The sequence below is a fragment of the Calliopsis andreniformis genome, unplaced genomic scaffold (assembly GCF_051401765.1).
Source record: "Calliopsis andreniformis isolate RMS-2024a unplaced genomic scaffold, iyCalAndr_principal scaffold0119, whole genome shotgun sequence".
NCBI classification, from domain to species: domain Eukaryota; kingdom Metazoa; phylum Arthropoda; class Insecta; order Hymenoptera; family Andrenidae; genus Calliopsis; species Calliopsis andreniformis.
Window position 1 is genome coordinate 702,713 of NW_027480528.1, and position 20,668 is coordinate 723,380.

A 20,668-nucleotide genomic window follows, 5' to 3' on the forward strand; every position below is an offset into this window, starting at 1 on the left:
GCAGCCATAGCCATAGCCATAGCAGCTATAGCCATACCCAAAGCAGCCATAGCCACTGCCATAGCAGCCAGAGCCATAGCCATAGCAGCTATAGCCATAACCATAGTATCCATAGCCATAGCCATAGCCATAGCAGCCATAGCAGCCATAGCCATAGCCACAGCCATAGCAGCCATAGCCATAGCCATAGCAGCAATAGCCATATTCATAGCAGCCATACCCATAGCCATAGCAGACATAGCCATAGCCATAGCAGCCATAGACATAGCAGACATAGCCACAGCCATAGCAGCCATTGTCATAGCCATACCCATAGCCACAGCAGCCATAGCCATAGCCAGAGCAGACGTAGCCAAGGCCATAGCCACAGCAGCCAATGCCATAGCCATAGCAGTTATAGCCATAGCCGTAGCCGCCATAGGCACAGCTATACCAGCCATAGACATAGCAGCCATTGCCATGGACATTGCAGCCATAGCCATAGCCGTAGCAGCCGTAGCCATAGCTATAGCCAGAGCAGCCATAGCCATAGCCATAGCAGCAATAGCCATATTCATAGCAGCCATACCCATAGCCATAGCAGACATAGCCATAGCCATAGCATCCATAGTCATAGCCATAGTAGCCATAGCCATATCCATAGCAGCCATAGCATTAGCCACACTAGCCATAGCCATAGCCACAGCCATAGCAGCCTTAGCCATAGCCATAGCAGCCATAGACATAGCAGACATAGCCATAGCCATAGCAGCCATTGTCATAGCCATAGCCATAGCCACAGCAGCCATAGCCATAGCTAGAGCAGACATAGCCAAGGCCATAGCCACAGCAGCCAATGCCATAGCCATAGCAGTTATAGCCATAGCCGTAGCAGCCATAGGCATAGCTATACCAGCCATAGACATAGCAGCCATTGCCATGGACATTGCAGCCATAGCCATAGCCGTAGCAGCCGTAGCCATAGCTATAGCCATAGCAGCCATAGCCATAGCAGCCATAGTCATAGCCATAGCAGTCAGAGCCATAGCCATAGCAGCAATAGCCATACCCAAAGCAGCCATGGCCATAGCCACAGCAGCCAGATCCATAGCCATAGCAGCCATAGCCATATCCATAGCAGCCATGGCCATAGCCATAGTCAGAGCAGCCATAGCCATAACCATAGTAGCCATAGCCATAGCCATAGCCATAGTAGCCACAGCCAAAGCTATTGCAGCCATAGCCATAGCCATAGCAGCCATAGCCATAGCCATAACAGCTATAGCCATAACCATAGTAGCCATAGCCATAGGCATAGCCATAGCAGCCATAGAAGCCATAGCCATAGCCATAGCAGCCATAGCCATAGCCATAGCCAGAGCAGCCATAGCCATAGCCATAGCAGCCATAGACATAGCCGTAGGCATAGCCATTGCCATTGCAGCATTGGCGATAGCAATAGCAGGCATAGCCACAGCCATAGCGGCTATAGCAGCCATAACCGTAGCCATGGCCATAGCCATACCAGCCATGGCCATAGCCATAGCAGTCATAGCCATAACCATAGCAGTTATAGCCATAGCCGTAGCAGCCATAGGCATAGCTATACCAGCTATAGACATAGCAGCCATTGCCATGGACATTGCAGCCATAGGCATAGCCATAGCAGCCGTAGCCATAGCCATAGCCATCGCAGCCATAGACATAGTCATAGCCACAGGAGCCAACGCCATAGAAATAGCAGTTATAGCCATAGCCGTAGCAGCCATAGGCATAGCTATACCAGCCATAGACATAGCAGCCATAGCCATAGCCATAGCAGCAATTGTCATAGCCATAGCCATAGCCAGAGCAGCCAATGCCATAGCCACAGCAGTTATAGCCATAGCCGTAGCAGCCATACGCATAGCTATACCAGCCATAGACGTAGCAGCCATAGCCATAGCCATAGGAGCCATAGCTTTATCAATACCAGCAATAGCCACATCCATAGCAGCCATAGACATAGCTATAGGAGCCATAGCCATAGCAATAGCACGCATAGCGATAGCCATAGCAGCCTAGCCATAGCCATAGCAGCCATAGCCGTAGCCATAGCCGTAGCCATAGCATCCATAGCCATAGCCACAGCAGCGGTAGCAATAGCCATAGTCTTAGCAGCCGTAGCCATAGCCGTTGTAGCTCTTGCAATGACCATAGCAGACATAGCCATAGCCGTAGCACGCATAGCTATAGCCATAGCAGCCATAACCATAGCCAGAGCAGCCATAGCCATAGCCATAGCAGCAATAGCCATATTCATAGCAGCCATAACCATAGCCATAGCAGACATAGCCATAGCCATAGCAGCCATAGTCATAGCCACAGCAGCCATAGCCATAGCCACAGCCGTGGCAGCCATAGCCATAGCCATAGCACACGCAGCCATAGCAGCCATAGCCATAGCCATAGCCATAGCCATAGCAGCAATAGCCATAGCCATAGCAGCCATAGCAGCCATAGCCATAGCCATAGCACACGCAGCCATAGCCACAGCCACAGCAGCCATAGCCATAGCCATAGCAGCCATAGCCATAGCCATAGCGGCCATAGCGGCCATAGCCGTAGCCATAACCACAGCCATAGCGGCCATAGCAGCCATGGCCATAGCCATAGACATCGCAGCCACAGCAGCCATAGCGATAGCCACAGCAGCCGTAGCCATAGCCATAGCAGCCATAGCCATAGCCATAGTAGCCACAGCCAAAGCTGTTGCAGCCATAGTCATAGCCATAGTTGCCATAGCTACAGTCATAGCAGCCATTGCCATAGCGAGAACCATAGCAGCCGGAGCCATAGCCATATCAGCTATAGCCATACCCAAAGCAGCCATAGCCATAGCCACAGGAGCCATAGCTATATCCATAGCAGCAATAGCCACAGCCATAGCAGCCATAGGCATAGCTATAGGAGCCATAGCCATAGCAATAGCACGCATAGCGATAGCCATAGCAGCCTAGCCATAACCATAGCAGCCATAGCCATAGCCATAGCAGCGATAGACATAGCCATATCAGCCATAGCCGTAGCCATAGCCGTAGCCATAGCATCCATAGCCATAGCCACAGCAGCGGTAGCCATAGCCATAGTCTTAGCAGCCATAGCCATAGCCGTAGTAGCTATAGTAATAACCATAGCAGACATAGCCATAGCCGTAGCACGCTTAACGATAGCCATAGCAGCCATAGCCACAGCCATAGCAGCCATAGCCTTAGCCATAGCCATAGCAGCCATAGCTATATCCATAGCAGCCATAGCCATAGCCATAGCCATAGCAGCCATAAACATAGCCATAGGCACAGTAGCCAATGCCATAGCTATAGCAGTTATAGCCATTGCCGTAGCAGCAATAGGCATAGCTATACCTGCCACAGTCATAGCAGCCATAGCAATAGCCATAGCAGCCATAGCCATAGCCATAGCCGTCATAGCGATAGCCATAGCAGCCGTAGCCATAGCCATAGCAGCCATAGCCATAGCCATAGCAGCCATGGCCATAGCCATAGCCAGAGCAGCCATAGCCATAGCCATAGCAGCCATAGCCATAGCCACAGCAGCCATAACCATAGCCATAGCAGCCATAGCGATTGCCATAGCAGCCGTAGCCATAGCCATACCCGCCATAGATATAACCATAGCAGCCATAGCCATAGCCATATCAGCCATAGCCATAGACATAGCCATAGCAGCCATAGCCATAGCCAGAGCAGACATAGCCATAGCCATAGCCAAAGCAGCCATAGCCATAGCCATTGGAGCCATAGCGATAGACACAGCAGCTACAGCATCCATAGCCACAGCAGCCACAGTTGTAGCTATAGCAGCTGTAGCCATAGCTAACGCAGACATAGCCATAGCCATAGCAGCCATAGACATAACCATAGCAGCCATAGCTGTATCCATAGGAGCCATATCCGTAGCCATCGCAGGCATAGCCATAGCCATAGCAGCAATAGCCATAGCCATAGTAGCCACAGCCAAAGCTATAGCAGCGATAGTCATAGCCATAGCAGCCATAGCAGCCATAGCCATAGCCATAGCCATAGCCATAGCAGCAGTAGCCATAGCCATAGCAGCCATAGCAGCCATAGCCATAGCCATAGCACACGCAGCCATAGCAGCCATAGCCATAGCCATAGCCATAGCCATAGCAGCAATAGCCATAGCCATAGCCATAGCAGCCATAAACATAGCCATAGGCACAGTAGCCAATGCCATAGCCATAGCAGTTATAGCCATAGCCGTAGCAGCAATAGGCACAGCTATACCAGCCATAGACATAGCAGCCATAGCCATAGCCATAGCAGCCATTGTCATAGCCATAGCCATAGCCACAGCAGCTAATGCCATAGCCAGAGCAGTTATAGCCATAGCCGTAGCAGACATACGCATAGCTATACCAGCCATAGACGAAGCAGCCATAGCCGTAGGCACTGCAGCCATTGTCATAGCCATAGCCATAGCCACAGCAGATATAGCCATACCCGTAGCAGTAGCCATAGCAGCAATAGCCATAGCCATAGCAGCCATAGCAGCCATAGCCATAGCCACAGCAGCCATAGCCATAGCCATAGCAGACATAGCGATTGCCATACCAGCCGTAGCCATAGCCATAGCAGCCATAGATATATCCATAGCAGCCATAGCCATAGCCATAGCAGCCATAGCCATAGCCACAGCAGCCATAACCATAGCCATAGCAGCCATAGCGATTGCCATAGCAGCCGTAGCCATAGCCATACCCGCCATAGATATAACCATAGCAACCATAGCCATAGCCATAGCAGCCAGAGCCATATCCATAGGAGCCATAGCCATAGCCATAGCCTTGGCAGCCATAGCCATAGCCATAGCAGCCATAGCATTAGCCACAGTAGCCATAGCCATAGCCACAGCCATAGCAGCCATAGCCATAGCCACAGCAGCCAAAGACATAGCAGACATAGCCATAGCTATAGCAGCCTTTGTCATAGCCATAGCCATAGCCACAGCAGCCATAGCCATAGCCAGAGCAGACATAGCCATTGCCATAGCCACAGCAGCCAATGCCATAGCCATAGCAGTTATAGCCATAGCCGTAGCAGCCATAGGCATAGCTATACCAGCCATAGACATAGCAGCCATTGCCATGGACATTGCAGCCATAGCCATAGCCATAGCAGCCGTAGCCATAGCTATAGCCATAGCAGCCATAGCCATAGCAGCCATAGTCATAGCCATAGCAGTCAGAGCCATATCCATAGCAGCTATAGCCATACCCAAAGCAGCCATGGCCATAGCCACAGAAGCCAGAGCCATAGCCATAGCAGCGATAGCCATATCCATAGCAGCCATGGCCATAGCCATAGTCAGAGCAGCCATAGCCATAGCCATAGCAGCCATAGCCATAGCCGTAGCCATAGCCATTGCCATAGCAGCAATAGCCATAACCATAGTAGCCATAGCCATAGCCATAGCCATAGTAGCCACAGCCAAAGCTATTGCAGCCATAGCCATAGCCTTGGCAGCCATAGCCATAGCCATAGCAGCCATAGCATTAGCCACAGCAGCCATAGCCATAGCCACAGCCATAGCAGCCATAGCCATAGCCACAGCAGCCAAAGACATAGCAGACATAGCCATAGCTATAGCAGCCTTTGTCATAGCCATAGCCATAGCCACAGCAGCCATAGCCATAGCCAGAGCAGACATAGCCATTGCCATAGCCACAGCAGCCAATGCCATAGCCATAGCAGTTATAGCCATAGCCGTAGCAGCCATAGGCATAGCTATACCAGCCATAGACATAGCAGCCATTGCCATGGACATTGCAGCCATAGCCATAGCCATAGCAGCCGTAGCCATAGCTATAGCCATAGCAGCCATAGCCATAGCAGCCATAGTCATAGCCATAGCAGTCAGAGCCATATCCATAGCAGCTATAGCCATACCCAAAGCAGCCATGGCCATAGCCACAGAAGCCAGAGCCATAGCCATAGCAGCGATAGCCATATCCATAGCAGCCATGGCCATAGCCATAGTCAGAGCAGCCATAGCCATAGCCATAGCAGCCATAGCCATAGCCGTAGCCATAGCCATTGCCATAGCAGCAATAGCCATAACCATAGTAGCCATAGCCATAGCCATAGCCATAGTAGCCACAGCCAAAGCTATTGCAGCCATAGCCATAGCCATAGCAGCCATAGCCATAGCCATAACAGCTATAGCCATAACCATAGTAGCCATAGCCATAGGCATAGCCATAGCAGCCATAGAAGCCATAGCCATAGCCATAGCAGCCATGGCCATAGCCATAGCCAGAGCAGCCATAGCCATAGCCATAGCAGCCTTAGACATAGCCGTAGGCATAGCCATTGCCATTGCAGCATTGGCGATAGCAATAGCAGGCATAGCCACAGCCATAGCGGCTATAGCAGCCATAACCGTAGCCATGGCCATAGCCATACCAGCCATGGCCATAGCCATAGCAGTCATAGCCATAACCATAGCAGTTATAGCCATAGCCGTAGCAGCCATAGGCATAGCTATACCAGCTCTAGACATAGCAGCCATTGCCATGGACATTGCAGCCATAGGCATAGCCATAGCAGCCGTAGCCATAGCCATAGCCATAGCAGCCATAGACATAGTCATAGCCACAGGAGCCAACGCCATAGAAATAGCAGTTATAGCCATAGCCGTAGCAGCCATAGGCATAGCTATACCAGCCATAGACATAGCAGCCATAGCCATAGCCATAGCAGCAATTGTCATAGCCATAGCCATAGCCAGAGCAGCCAATGCCATAGCCACAGCAGTTATAGCCATAGCCGTAGCAGCCATACGCATAGCTATACCAGCCATAGACGTAGCAGCCATAGCCATAGCCATAGGAGCCAAAGCTTTATCAATACCAGCAATAGCCACATCCATAGCAGCCATAGACATAGCTATAGGAGCCATAGCCATAGCAATAGCACGCATAGCGATAGCCATAGCAGCCTAGCCATAGCCATAGCAGCCATAGCCATAGCTATAGCTGTACCAGCCATAGCCAAAGCCACAGCCACAGCAGACATAGCCATAGCCATAGCAGCCATAGCCAAAGCCATAGCAGCCATAGCCATAGCCATAGACATAGTAGCCATAGCCACAGCCATAGCAGCCATAGCAATAGCAATAACCATAGTAGCCATAGCCATAGTCATATTCATAGGAGCCATAGCCATAGCCATAACCATAGCAGCCATAGCAGCCATAGCCATAACAGCCATAGCCATTGCCATAGCCATAGCAGCCATAGCTATAGCCACAGCAGCCATAGCCATAGCCATTGCAGCCATAGCCATAGCCACAGCACGCATAACGACAGCCACAGCAGCCGTCGCCATAGCCATAGCAGCCATAGCCATAGCCATATGAGGCATAGCCATAGCCATAGCAGCAATAGCAATAGCCATAGCAGCCATAGCAGCCATAGCTATATCCATAGCAGCCATAGCCATAGCCACAGCCACAGCAGCCATAAACGTAGCCATAGCCACAGTAGCCAATGCCATAGCCATAGCAGTTATAGCCATAGCCATAGCAGCCATAGCCATAGCCATAGACATAGTAGCCATAGCCACAGCCATAGCAGCCATAGCAATAGCAATAACCATAGTAGCCATAGCCATAGTCATATCCATAGGAGCCATAGCCATAGCCATAGCCATAGCAGCCATAGCAGCCATAGCCATAACAGCCATAGCCATTGCCATAGCCATAGCAGCCATAGTCATAGCCACAGCCACAGCAGCCAATGCAATAGCCATAGCAGCTATAGCCATAGCCGTAGCAGCCATAGCCATAACTATACCATCCATAGACATAGCAGACATAGCCATAGCCATAGCAGCCATAGCCATAGACATAGCAACCATAGCCATAGCAACAGCACGCATAGCGATATCCATAGCAGCCGAACCATAGCCATAGCAGCCATAGCCGTAGCCATTGCAGCCATAACGATAGCCATAGCAGCCGTAGCCATAGCCATAGAAGCCATAGCCATAGCCATAGCAGCCATGGCCATAGCCATAGCAAGAGCAGCCATAGCCATAGCCGTAGAAGCCATAGCCATAGCCATAGCCATAGTCTTAGCAGCCGTAGCCATAGCCGTAGTAGCTATAGCAATAACCATAGCAGACACAGCCATAGCCGTTACACGCATAGCTATAGCCATAGCAGCCATAACCATAGCCAGAGCAGCCAGAGCCATAGCCATAGCAGCAATAGCCATATTCATAGCAGCCACACCCATAGCCATAGCAGCCAAAGACATAGCAGACATAGACATAGCCATAGCAGCCATTGTCATAGCCATAGCCATAGCCACAGCAGCCACAGCCTTAGCCAGAGCAGACACAGCCATGACCATAGCCACAGCAGCCAATGCCATAGCCATAGCAGTTATAGACATAGCCGTAGCAGCCATAGGCATAGCTATACCAGCCATTGACATAGCAGCTATTGCCATACCCATAGCAGCAATAGCGATAGCCAGAGCAGCCATAGCCATAGCCATAGCAGCCATAGCCATAGCCATAGCAGCTATATCCATACCCAAAGCAGCCATAGCCACTGCCATAGCAGCCAGAGCCATAGCCATAGCAGCTATAGCCATAACCATAGTAGCCATAGCCATAGCCATAGCCATAGAAGCCATAGCAGCCATAGCCATAGCCATAGCAGCCATAGGCATAGCCATAGCACGCATAGCGGTAGCCATAGCGGCCATAGCAGCCATAGCCGTAGCCATGGCCATAGCCATACCAGCCATGGCCATAGCCATAGCAGCCATAGCCATAGCCATAGCAGCCACAGCCAAAGCTATAGAAGCCATAGTCATAGCCATAGCAGCCATAGCAGCCATAGCCATAGCCATAGCCATAGCAACTACAGCCATAGCCAAAGTAGTCACAGCCAAAGCTATAGCAGCGATATTCATAGCCACAGCGGCCATAGCAGACATAGCCATAGCCATAGCAATAGCAGACATAGCCATAGCCATAGTCATAGCAGTCATAGCCATAACCATAGCAGCCAAGGCCATAGCCGTAGAAGCCATAGCCATAGCCATAGCCATAGCCTTAGCAGCAATAGCCATAGCCATAGCAGCCATAGCAGCCATAGCCATAGCCATCGCAGCAATAGCCATAGCCACAGCACGCATAGCGATAGCCATAGCAGCCGTAGCCATAGCCGTAGTAGCTATAGCAATAACCATAGCAGACACAGCCATAGCCGTAGCACGCATAGCTACAGCCATAGCAGCCATAACCATAGCCAGAGCAGCCAGAGACATAGCCATAGCAGCAATAGCCATATTCATAGCAGCCACACCCATAGCCATAGCAGACACAGCCATAGCCATAGCAGCCATAGTCGTAGCCATAGTAGCCATAGCCATAGCCATAGCAGCCATAGCATTAGCCACAGCAGCCATAGCCATAGACATAGCCATAGCAGCCATAGCCATAGCCAGAGCAGACATAGCCATAGCCATAGCCACAGCAGCCAATGCCATAGCCATAGCAGCTTTACCATAGCCGTAGCAGCCATAGGCATAGCTATACCAGCCATAGACATAGCAGCCATTGCCATGGACATTGCAGCCATAGTCATAGCCATAGCAGCCGTATCCATAGCCATAGCCATAGCAGCCACAGCTATATCCATGGCAGCCATAGCCATAGCCATAGCCATAGCAGCCATAGACATAGCCATAGCACCCATAGCCGTAGCCTTAGCAGTAGCCTTAGCAGCAATAGCCATAGCACTAGCAGTAGCCTTAGCAGCAAGAGCCATAGCCATAGCAGTAGCTATAGCAGCAATAGCCATAGCCATAGCAGCCATAGCAGCCATAGCCATAGACATAGCAACCATAGCCATAGCAACAGCACGCATAGCGATAGCCATAGCAGCCGAACCACAGCCATAGCAGCCATAGCCGTAGCCATTGCAGCCATAACGATAGCCATAGCAGCCGTAGCCATAGCCATAGCAGCCATAGCCATAGCCATAGCAGCCATGGCCATAGCCATAGCCAGAGCAGCCATAGCCATAGCCATAGCAGCCATAGCCATAGCCATAGCAGCTATAGCCATACCCAAAGCAGCCATAGCCACTGCCATAGCAGCCAGAGCCATAGCCATAGCAGCTATAGCCATAACCATAGTAGCCATAGCCATAGCCATAGCCATAGCAGCCATAGCCATAGCCATAGCAGCCATAGCAGCCATAGCCATAGCCATTGCAGCCATAGCCAGAGCCACAGCACGCATAGCGATAGCCATACCAGACGTAGCCATAGTCATAGCAGCGATAGACATAGCCATATCAGCCATAGCCGTAGCCATAGCCGTAGCCATAGCATCCATAGCCATAGCCACAGCAGCCATAGCCATAGCCATAGCAGCTATAGCCATACCCAAAGCAGCCATAGCCACTGCCATAGCAGCCAGAGCCATAGCCATAGCAGCTATAGCCATAACCATAGTATCCATAGCCATAGCCATAGCCATAGCAGCCATAGCAGCCATAGCCATAGCCACAGCCATAGCAGCCATAGCCATAGCCATAGCAGCAATAGCCATATTCATAGCAGCCATACCCATAGCCATAGCAGACATAGCCATAGCCATAGCAGCCATAGACATAGCAGACATAGCCACAGCCATAGCAGCCATTGTCATAGCCATACCCATAGCCACAGCAGCCATAGCCATAGCCAGAGCAGACGTAGCCAAGGCCATAGCCACAGCAGCCAATGCCATAGCCATAGCAGTTATAGCCATAGCCGTAGCCGCCATAGGCACAGCTATACCAGCCATAGACATAGCAGCCATTGCCATGGACATTGCAGCCATAGCCATAGCCGTAGCAGCCGTAGCCATAGCTATAGCCAGAGCAGCCATAGCCATAGCCATAGCAGCAATAGCCATATTCATAGCAGCCATACCCATAGCCATAGCAGACATAGCCATAGCCATAGCATCCATAGTCATAGCCATAGTAGCCATAGCCATATCCATAGCAGCCATAGCATTAGCCACACTAGCCATAGCCATAGCCACAGCCATAGCAGCCTTAGCCATAGCCATAGCAGCCACAGACATAGCAGACATAGCCATAGCCATAGCAGCCATTGTCATAGCCATAGCCATAGCCACAGCAGCCATAGCCATAGCTAGAGCAGACATAGCCAAGGCCATAGCCACAGCAGCCAATGCCATAGCCATAGCAGTTATAGCCATAGCCGTAGCAGCCATAGGCATAGCTATACCAGCCATAGACATAGCAGCCATTGCCATGGACATTGCAGCCATAGCCATAGCCGTAGCAGCCATAGGCATAGCTATACCAGCCATAGACATAGCAGCCATTGCCATGGACATTGCAGCCATAGCCATAGCCGTAGCAGCCGTAGCCATAGCTATAGCCATAGCAGCCATAGCCATAGCAGCCATAGTCATAGCCATAGCAGTCAGAGCCATAGCCATAGCAGCAATAGCCATACCCAAAGCAGCCATGGCCATAGCCACAGCAGCCAGATCCATAGCCATAGCAGCCATAGCCATATCCATAGCAGCCATGGCCATAGCCATAGTCAGAGCAGCCATAGCCATAGCCATAGCAGCCATAGCCATAGCCGTAGCCATAGCCATTGCCATAGCAGCAATAGCCATAACCATAGTAGCCATAGCCATAGCCATAGCCATAGTAGCCACAGCCAAAGCTATTGCAGCCATAGCCATAGCCATAGCAGCCATAGCCATAGCCATAACAGCTATAGCCATAACCATAGTAGCCATAGCCATAGGCATAGCCATAGCAGCCATAGAAGCCATAGCCATAGCCATAGCAGCCATGGCCATAGCCATAGCCAGAGCAGCCATAGCCATAGCCATAGCAGCCATAGACATAGCCGTAGGCATAGCCATTGCCATTGCAGCATTGGCGATAGCAATAGCAGGCATAGCCACAGCCATAGCGGCTATAGCAGCCATAACCGTAGCCATGGCCATAGCCATACCAGCCATGGCCATAGCCATAGCAGTCATAGCCATAACCATAGCAGTTATAGCCATAGCCGTAGCAGCCATAGGCATAGCTATACCAGCTATAGACATAGCAGCCATTGCCATGGACATTGCAGCCATAGGCATAGCCATAGCAGCCGTAGCCATAGCCATAGCCATCGCAGCCATAGACATAGTCATAGCCACAGGAGCCAACGCCATAGAAATAGCAGTTATAGCCATAGCCGTAGCAGCCATAGGCATAGCTATACCAGCCATAGACATAGCAGCCATAGCCATAGCCATAGCAGCAATTGTCATAGCCATAGCCATAGCCAGAGCAGCCAATGCCATAGCCACAGCAGTTATAGCCATAGCCGTAGCAGCCATACGCATAGCTATACCAGCCATAGACGTAGCAGCCATAGCCATAGCCATAGGAGCCATAGCTTTATCAATACCAGCAATAGCCACATCCATAGCAGCCATAGACATAGCTATAGGAGCCATAGCCATAGCAATAGCACGCATAGCGATAGCCATAGCAGCCTAGCCATAGCCATAGCAGCCATAGCCATAGCTATAGCTGTACCAGCCATAGCCAAAGCCACAGCCACAGCAGACATAGCCATAGCCATAGCAGCCATAGCCATAGCCATAGCAGCCATAGCCATAGCCATAGACATAGTAGCCATAGCCACAGCCATAGCAGCCATAGCAATAGCAATAACCATAGTAGCCATAGCCATAGTCATATCCATAGGAGCCATAGCCATAGCCATAGCCATAGCAGCCATAGCAGCCATAGCCATAACAGCCATAGCCATTGCCATATCCATAGCAGCCATAGCTATAGCCACAGCAGCCATAGCCATAGCCATTGCAGCCATAGCCATAGCCACAGCACGCATAACGACAGCCACAGCAGCCGTAGCCATAGCCATAGCAGCCATAGCCATAGCCATATCAGGCATAGCCATAGCCGTAGCCATAGCCATTGACATAGCAGCAATAGCCATAACCATAGTAGCCATAGCCATAGGCATAGCCATAGCAGCCATAGAAGCCATAGCCATAGCCATAGCAGCCATGGCCATAGCCATAGCCAGAGCAGCCATAGCCATAGCCATAGCAGCCATAGACATAGCCGTAGGCATAGCCATTGCCATTGCAGCATTGGCGATAGCAATAGCAGGCATAGCCACAGCCATAGCGGCTATAGCAGCCATAACCGTAGCCATGGCCATAGCCATACCAGCCATGGCCATAGCCATAGCAGTCATAGCCATAACCATAGCAGTTATAGCCATAGCCGTAGCAGCCATAGGCATAGCTATACCAGCTCTAGACATAGCAGCCATAGCCATAGCCATAGCAGCAATTGTCATAGCCATAGCCATAGCCAGAGCAGCCAATGCCATAGCCACAGCAGTTATAGCCATAGCCGTAGCAGCCATACGCATAGCTATACCAGCCATAGACATAGCAGCCATAGCCATAGCCATAGCAGCAATTGTCATAGCCATAGCCATAGCCAGAGCAGCCAATGCCATAGCCACAGCAGTTATAGCCATAGCCGTAGCAGCCATACGCATAGCTATACCAGCCATAGACGTAGCAGCCATAGCCATAGCCATAGGAGCCAAAGCTTTATCAATACCAGCAATAGCCACATCCATAGCAGCCATAGACATAGCTATAGGAGCCATAGCCATAGCAATAGCACGCATAGCGATAGCCATAGCAGCCTAGCCATAGCCATAGCAGCCATAGCCATAGCTATAGCTGTACCAGCCATAGCCAAAGCCACAGCCACAGCAGACATAGCCATAGCCATAGCAGCCATAGCCAAAGCCATAGCAGCCATAGCCATAGCCATAGACATAGTAGCCATAGCCACAGCCATAGCAGCCATAGCAATAGCAATAACCATTGTAGCCATAGCCATAGTCATATCCATAGGAGCCATAGCCATAGCCATAGCCATAGCAGCCATAGCAGCCATAGCCATAACAGCCATAGCCATTGCCATAGCCATAGCAGCCATAGCTATAGCCACAGCCGCCATAGCCATAGCCATTGCAGCCATAGCCATAGCCACAGCACGCATAACGACAGCCACAGCAGCCGTCGCCATAGCCATAGCAGCCATAGCCATAGCCATATCAGGCATAGCCATAGCCATAGCAGCAATAGCAATAGCCATAGCAGCCATAGCAGCCATAGCTATATCCATAGCAGCCATAGCCATAGCCACAGCCACAGCAGCCATAAACGTAGCCATAGCCACAGTAGCCAATGCCATAGCCATAGCAGTTATAGCCATAGCCGTAGCAGCCATAGGCATAGCAATACCAGCCATAGACATAGCAGCCATAGCCATAGCCATAGCAGCCGTTGTCATAGCCTTAGCCATAGCCACAGCAGCCAATGACATAGCCTTAGCAGATATAGCCATAGCCGTAGCAGCCACAGGCATAGCCATAGCCATAGCCATAGCAGCAACAGCCATAGCCATAGCAGCCATAGCATCCATAGCCATAGCCATAGCAGCCATAGCCATAGCCATAGCAGCCATAGCGATAGCCATAGCAGCTGTAGCCATCGCCATCGCCATAGCAGCCATAGCTATATCCATAGCAGCCATAGCCATAGCCATAGCCATAGCAGCCATAGTCATAGCCACAGCCTCAGCAGCCAATGCAATAGCCATAGACGTAGCAGCCATTGCCTTAGCTATACCAGCCATAGCCACAGCAGCCATAGCCGTAGCCTTAGCAGCAGCCATAGCAGCAGTAGCCATAGCCATAGCAGTAGCCATAGCAGCGAGAGCCATAGCCATAGCAGTAGCTATAACAGCAATAGCCATAGCCATAGCAGCCATAGCAGCCATAGCCATAGCCATAGCAGCCATAGCCATAGCCGTAGCTATAGCAGCCGTTGCCATAGCCACAGCCATACTGGACATAGCCATAGCCATAGCAGCCCTAGTCATAGCCATAACCATAGCCATAGCAGCAATAGTCATAGCTATAGCAGCCCTAGCAGCCATAGTCATAGCCATAGCAGCCATAGCCATAACCGTAGCAGTAGCCATAGCTGCAATAGCCATAGCCATAGCAGCCATAGCAGCTATAGCCATAGCCACACCAGCCATAGCCATAGCCATAGCAGCCATAGCGATTGCCATACCAGCCGTAGCCATAGCCATAGCAGCCATAGATATATCCATAGCAGCCATAGCCATAGCCATAGCAGCAATAGACATAGCCATAGCCACAGCAGCTAATGCCATAGCCATAGCAGCTGTAGCCATATCCGTAGCAGCCATAGCCATAGCTATACCAGCTATAGACATAGCAGCCATTGCCATGGACGTTGCAGCCATAGCCATAGCCATAGCAGCCGTAGCCATAGCCATAGCCATAGCAGCCATAGACATAGTCATAGCCACAGGAGCCAAAGCCATAGAAATAGCAGTTATAGCCATAGCCGTAGCAGCCATAGGCATAGCTATACCAGCCATAGACATAGCAGCCATAGCCATAGCCATAGCAGACATTGTCGTAGCCATAGCCATAGCCAGAGCAGCAAATGCCATAGCCACAGCAGTTATAGCCATAGCCGTAGCAGCCATACGCATAGCTATACCAGCCATAGACGTAGCAGCCATAGCCATAGCCATAGCACCCATAGCCGTAGCCTTAACAGTAGCCATAGCAGCAATAGCCATAGCCCTAGCAGTAGCCTTAGCAGCAAGAGCCATAGCCATAGCAGTAGCTATAGCAGCAATAGCCATAGCCATAGCAGCCATAGCAGCCATAGCCATAGACATAGCAACCATAGCCATAGCAACAGCACGCATAGCGATAGCCATAGCAGCCGAACCATAGCCATAGCAGCCATAGCCGTAGCCATTGCAGCCATAAGGATAGCCATAGCAGACGTAGCCATAGCCATAGCAGCCATAGCCATAGCCATAGCAGCCATGGCCATAGCCATAGCCAGAGCAGCCATAGCCATAGCCATAGCAGCCATAGCCATAGCCATAGCTGCTATAGCCATACCCAAAGCAGCCATAGCCACTGCCATAGCAGCCACAGCCATAGCCAGAGCAGCTATAGCCATAACCATAGTAGCCATAGCCATAGCCATAGCCATAGCAGCCATAGCAGTCATAGCCATAGCCATAGCAGCTATAGCCATACCCAAAGCAGCCATAGCCATAGCCATAGCAGCCATAGCAGCCATAGCCATAGCCATAGCAGCCATAGCCATAGCCATAGCACGCATAGCGATAGCCATAGCGGCCATAGAGGCCATAGCCGTAGCCATGGCCATAGCCATACCAGCCATGGCCATAGCCATAGCAGCCATATCCATAGCCATAGCAGCCACATCCAAAGCTATAGCAGCCATAGTCATAGCCATAGCAGCCATAGCAGCCATAGCCATAGCCATAGCCATAGCAACTACAGCCATAGCCAAAGTAGTCACAGCCAAAGCTATAGCAGCGATATTCATAGCCATAGCAGCCATAGCAGACATAGCCATAGCCATAGCCATAGCAGACATAGCCATAGCCATAGTCATAGCAGTCATAGCCATAGCCATAGCAGCCATAGCCATAGCCGTAGAAGCCATAGCCATAGCCATAGCCATAGCCTTAGCAGCAATAGCCATTGCCATAGCAGCCATAGCAGCCGTAGCCATAGCCATTGCAGCCATAGCCATAGCCATAGCAGCCATAGACATAGCCGTAGCAGGCATAGCCGTAGCCATAGCCATAGCCATACCAGCCATAGCCATACCCAAAGCAGCCATGGCCATAGCCACAGCAGCCAGATCCATAGCCATAGCAGCCATAGCCATATCCATAGCAGCCATGGCCATAGCCATAGTCAGAGCAGCCATAGCCATAGCCATAGCAGCCATAGCCATAGCCGTAGCCATAGCCATTGCCATAGCAGCAATAGCCATAACCATAGTAGCCATAGCCTTAGCCATAGCCATAGTAGCCACAGCCAAAGCTATTGCAGCCATAGCCATAGCCATAGCAGCCATAGCCATAGCCATAACAGCTATAGCCATAACCATAGTAGCCATAGCCATAGGCATAGCCATAGCAGCCATAGAAGCCATAGCCATAGCCATAGCCAGAGCAGCCATAGCCATAGCCATAGCAGCCATAGACATAGCCGTAGGCATAGCCATTGCCATTGCAGCATTGGCGATAGCAATAGCAGGCATAGCCACAGCCATAGCGGCTATAGCAGCCATAACCGTAGCCATGGCCATAGCCATACCAGCCATGGCCATAGCCATAGCAGTCATAGCCATAACCGTAGCAGTTATAGCCATAGCCGTAGCAGCCATAGGCATAGCTATACCAGCCATAGACATAGCAGCCATAGCCATTGCCATAGCAGCAATAGCCATAACCATAGCAGCCATAGCCATAGCCATAGCCATAGTAGCCACAACCAAAGCTATTGCAGCCATAGACATAGCCATATCAGCCATAGCCATAGCCATTGCCATAGCAGCAATAGCCATAGCCAGAGCAGCCAATGCCATAGCCACAGCAGTTATAGCCATAGCCGTAGCAGCCATACGCATAGCTATACCAGCCATAGACGTAGCAGCCATAGCCATAGCCATAGGAGCCATAGCTATATCCATACCAGCAATAGCCACATCCATAGCAGCCATAGACATAGCTATAGGAGCCATAGCCATAGCAATAGCACGCATTGCGATAGCCATAGAAGCCTAGCCATAGCCATAGCAGCCATAGCCATAGCTATAGCTGTACCAGCCATAGCCAAAGCCACAGCCACAGCAGACATAGCCATAGCCATAGCAGCCATAGCCATAGCCGTAGCAGCCATAGGCATAGCAATACCAGCCATAGACATAGCAGCCATAGCCGTAGCCATAGCAGCCGTTGTCATAGCCTTACCCATAGCCACAGCAGCCAATGCCATAGCCTTAGCAGATATAGCCATAGCCGTAGCAGCCACAGGCATAGCCATAGCCATAGCCACAGCAGCAACAGCCATAGCCATAGCAGCCATAGCATCCATAGCCATAGCCATAGCAGCCATAGCCATAGCCATAGCAGCCATAGCGATAGCCATAGCAGCTGTAGCCATTGCCATCGCCATAGCAGCCATAGCTATATCCATAGCAGCCATAGCCATAGCCATAGCCATAGCAGCCATAGTAATAGCCACAGCCACAGCAGCCAATGCAATAGCCATAGACGTAGCAGCCATTGCCTTAGCTATACCAGCCATAGCCATAGCAGCCATAGCCGTAGCCTTAGCAGCAGCCATAGCAGCAGTAGCCATAGCCATAGCAGTAGCCATAGCAGCGAGAGCCATAGCCATAGCAGTAGCTATAACAGCAATATCCATAGCCATAGCAGCCATAGCAGCCATAGCCATAGCCATAGCAGCCATAGCCATAGCCGTAGCTATAGCAGCCGTTGCCATAGCCACAGCCATACTAGACATAGCCATAGCCATAGCAGCAGCAGCCATAGCCATAGCCATTGCAGCCATAGCGATATACACAGCAGCCACAGCATCCATAGCCACAGCAGCCATAGCCGTAGCTATAGCATCTATAGCCATAGCCAACGCAGACATAGCCATAGCCATAGCAGCCATAGCCATAACCATAGCAGCCATAGACATAGCCATAGCAGCCCTAGTCATAGCCATAACCATAGCCATAGCAGCAATAGTCATAGCTATAGCAGCCCTAGCAGCCATAGTCATAGCCATAGCAGCCATAGCCATAACCGTAGCAGTAGCCATAGCTGCAATAGCCATAGCCATAGCAGCCATAGCAGCTATAGCCATAGCCACAGCAGCCATAGCCATAGCCATAGCAGGCATAGCGATTGCCATACCAGCCGTATCCATAGCCATAGCAGCCATAGATATATCCATAGCAGCCATAGCCATAGCCATAGCAGCAATAGACATAGCCATAGCCACAGCAGCTAATGCCATAGTTATAGCAGCTGTAGCCATATCCGTAGCAGCCATAGCCAAAGCTATAGCAGCGATAGTCATAGCCATAGCAGCCATAGCAGCCATAGCCATAGCCATAGCCATAACCATAGCAGCAATAGCCATAGCCATAGCAGCCATAGCAGCCATAGCCATAGCCATAGCACACGCAGCCATAGCAGCCATAGCCATAGCCATAGACATCGCAGCCGTAGCAGCCATAGCGATAGCCACAGCAGCAATAGCCATAGCCATAGCAGCCATAGCAGCCATAGCCAGAGCCATAGCACACGCAGCCATAGCCACAGCCACAGCAGCCATAGCCATAGCCATACCAGCCATAGCCATAGCCATAGCGGCCATAGCGGCCATAGCCGTAGCCATAACCACAGCCATAGCGGCCATAGCAGCCATGGACATAGCCATAGACATCGCAGCCATAGCAGCCATAGCGATAGCCACAGCAGCCGTAGCCATAGCCATAGCAGCCATAGCGACAGCCATAGGAGCCGTAGCCATTGCCATCGCCATAGCAGCCGTAGCTATATCCATAGCAGCCATAGCCATAGCCATAGCCATAGTAGCCATAGTCATATCCACAGCCACAGCAGCCAATGCAATAGCCATAGCAGCTATAGCCATAGCCGTAGCAGCCATAGCCATAGCTATACCAGCCATAGACATAGCAGCCATAGCCATAGCCGTAGCAGCCATAGTCATAGCCATAGCCATAGCCATAGCAGCAATAGTCATCGCCATAGCAGCCCTAGCAGCCATAGCCATAGCCATAGCACCCATAGCCGTAGCCTTAACAGTAGCCATAGCAGCAATAGCCATAGCCCTAGCAGTAGCCTTAGCAGCAAGAGCCATAGCCATAGCAGTAGCTATAACAGCAATAGCCATAGCCATAGCAGCCATAGCAGCCATAGCCATAGACATAGCAACCATAGCCATAGCAACAGCACGCATAGGGATAGCCATAGCAGCCGAACCATAGCCATTGCAGCCATAGCCGTAGCCATTGCAGACATAAGGATAGCCATAGCAGCCATTGTCATAGCCATAGCCATAGCCACAGCAGCCATAGCCATAGCCAGAGCAGACATAGCCATGACCATAGCCACAGCAGCCAGTGCCATAGCCATAGCAGTTATAGACATCGCCGTAGCAGCCATAGGCATAGCTATACCAGGCATAGACATAGCAGCCATTGCCATATCCATAGCAGCAATAGCAATAGCCATAGCAGCCATAGCCACAGCCAAAGCATCCATAGCCTTTGCCATAGCATCCATAGCCATAGCTATAGCAGCCATACCCACAGCCATAGCAGCCATAGCCATAGGCATAGCCATAGCAGCCAGAGCCATAACCATAGCAGCTATATCCATACCCAGGCATAGCAATAGCCATAGCCATAGCAGCCATGGCCATAGCCATAGCCAGAGCAGCCATAGCCATAGCCATAGCAGCCATAGCCATAGCCATAGTAGCTATAGCCATACCCAAAGCAGCCATAGCCACTGCCATAGCAGCCAGAGCCATAGCCATAGCAGCAATAGCCATAACCATAGTAGCCATAGCCAT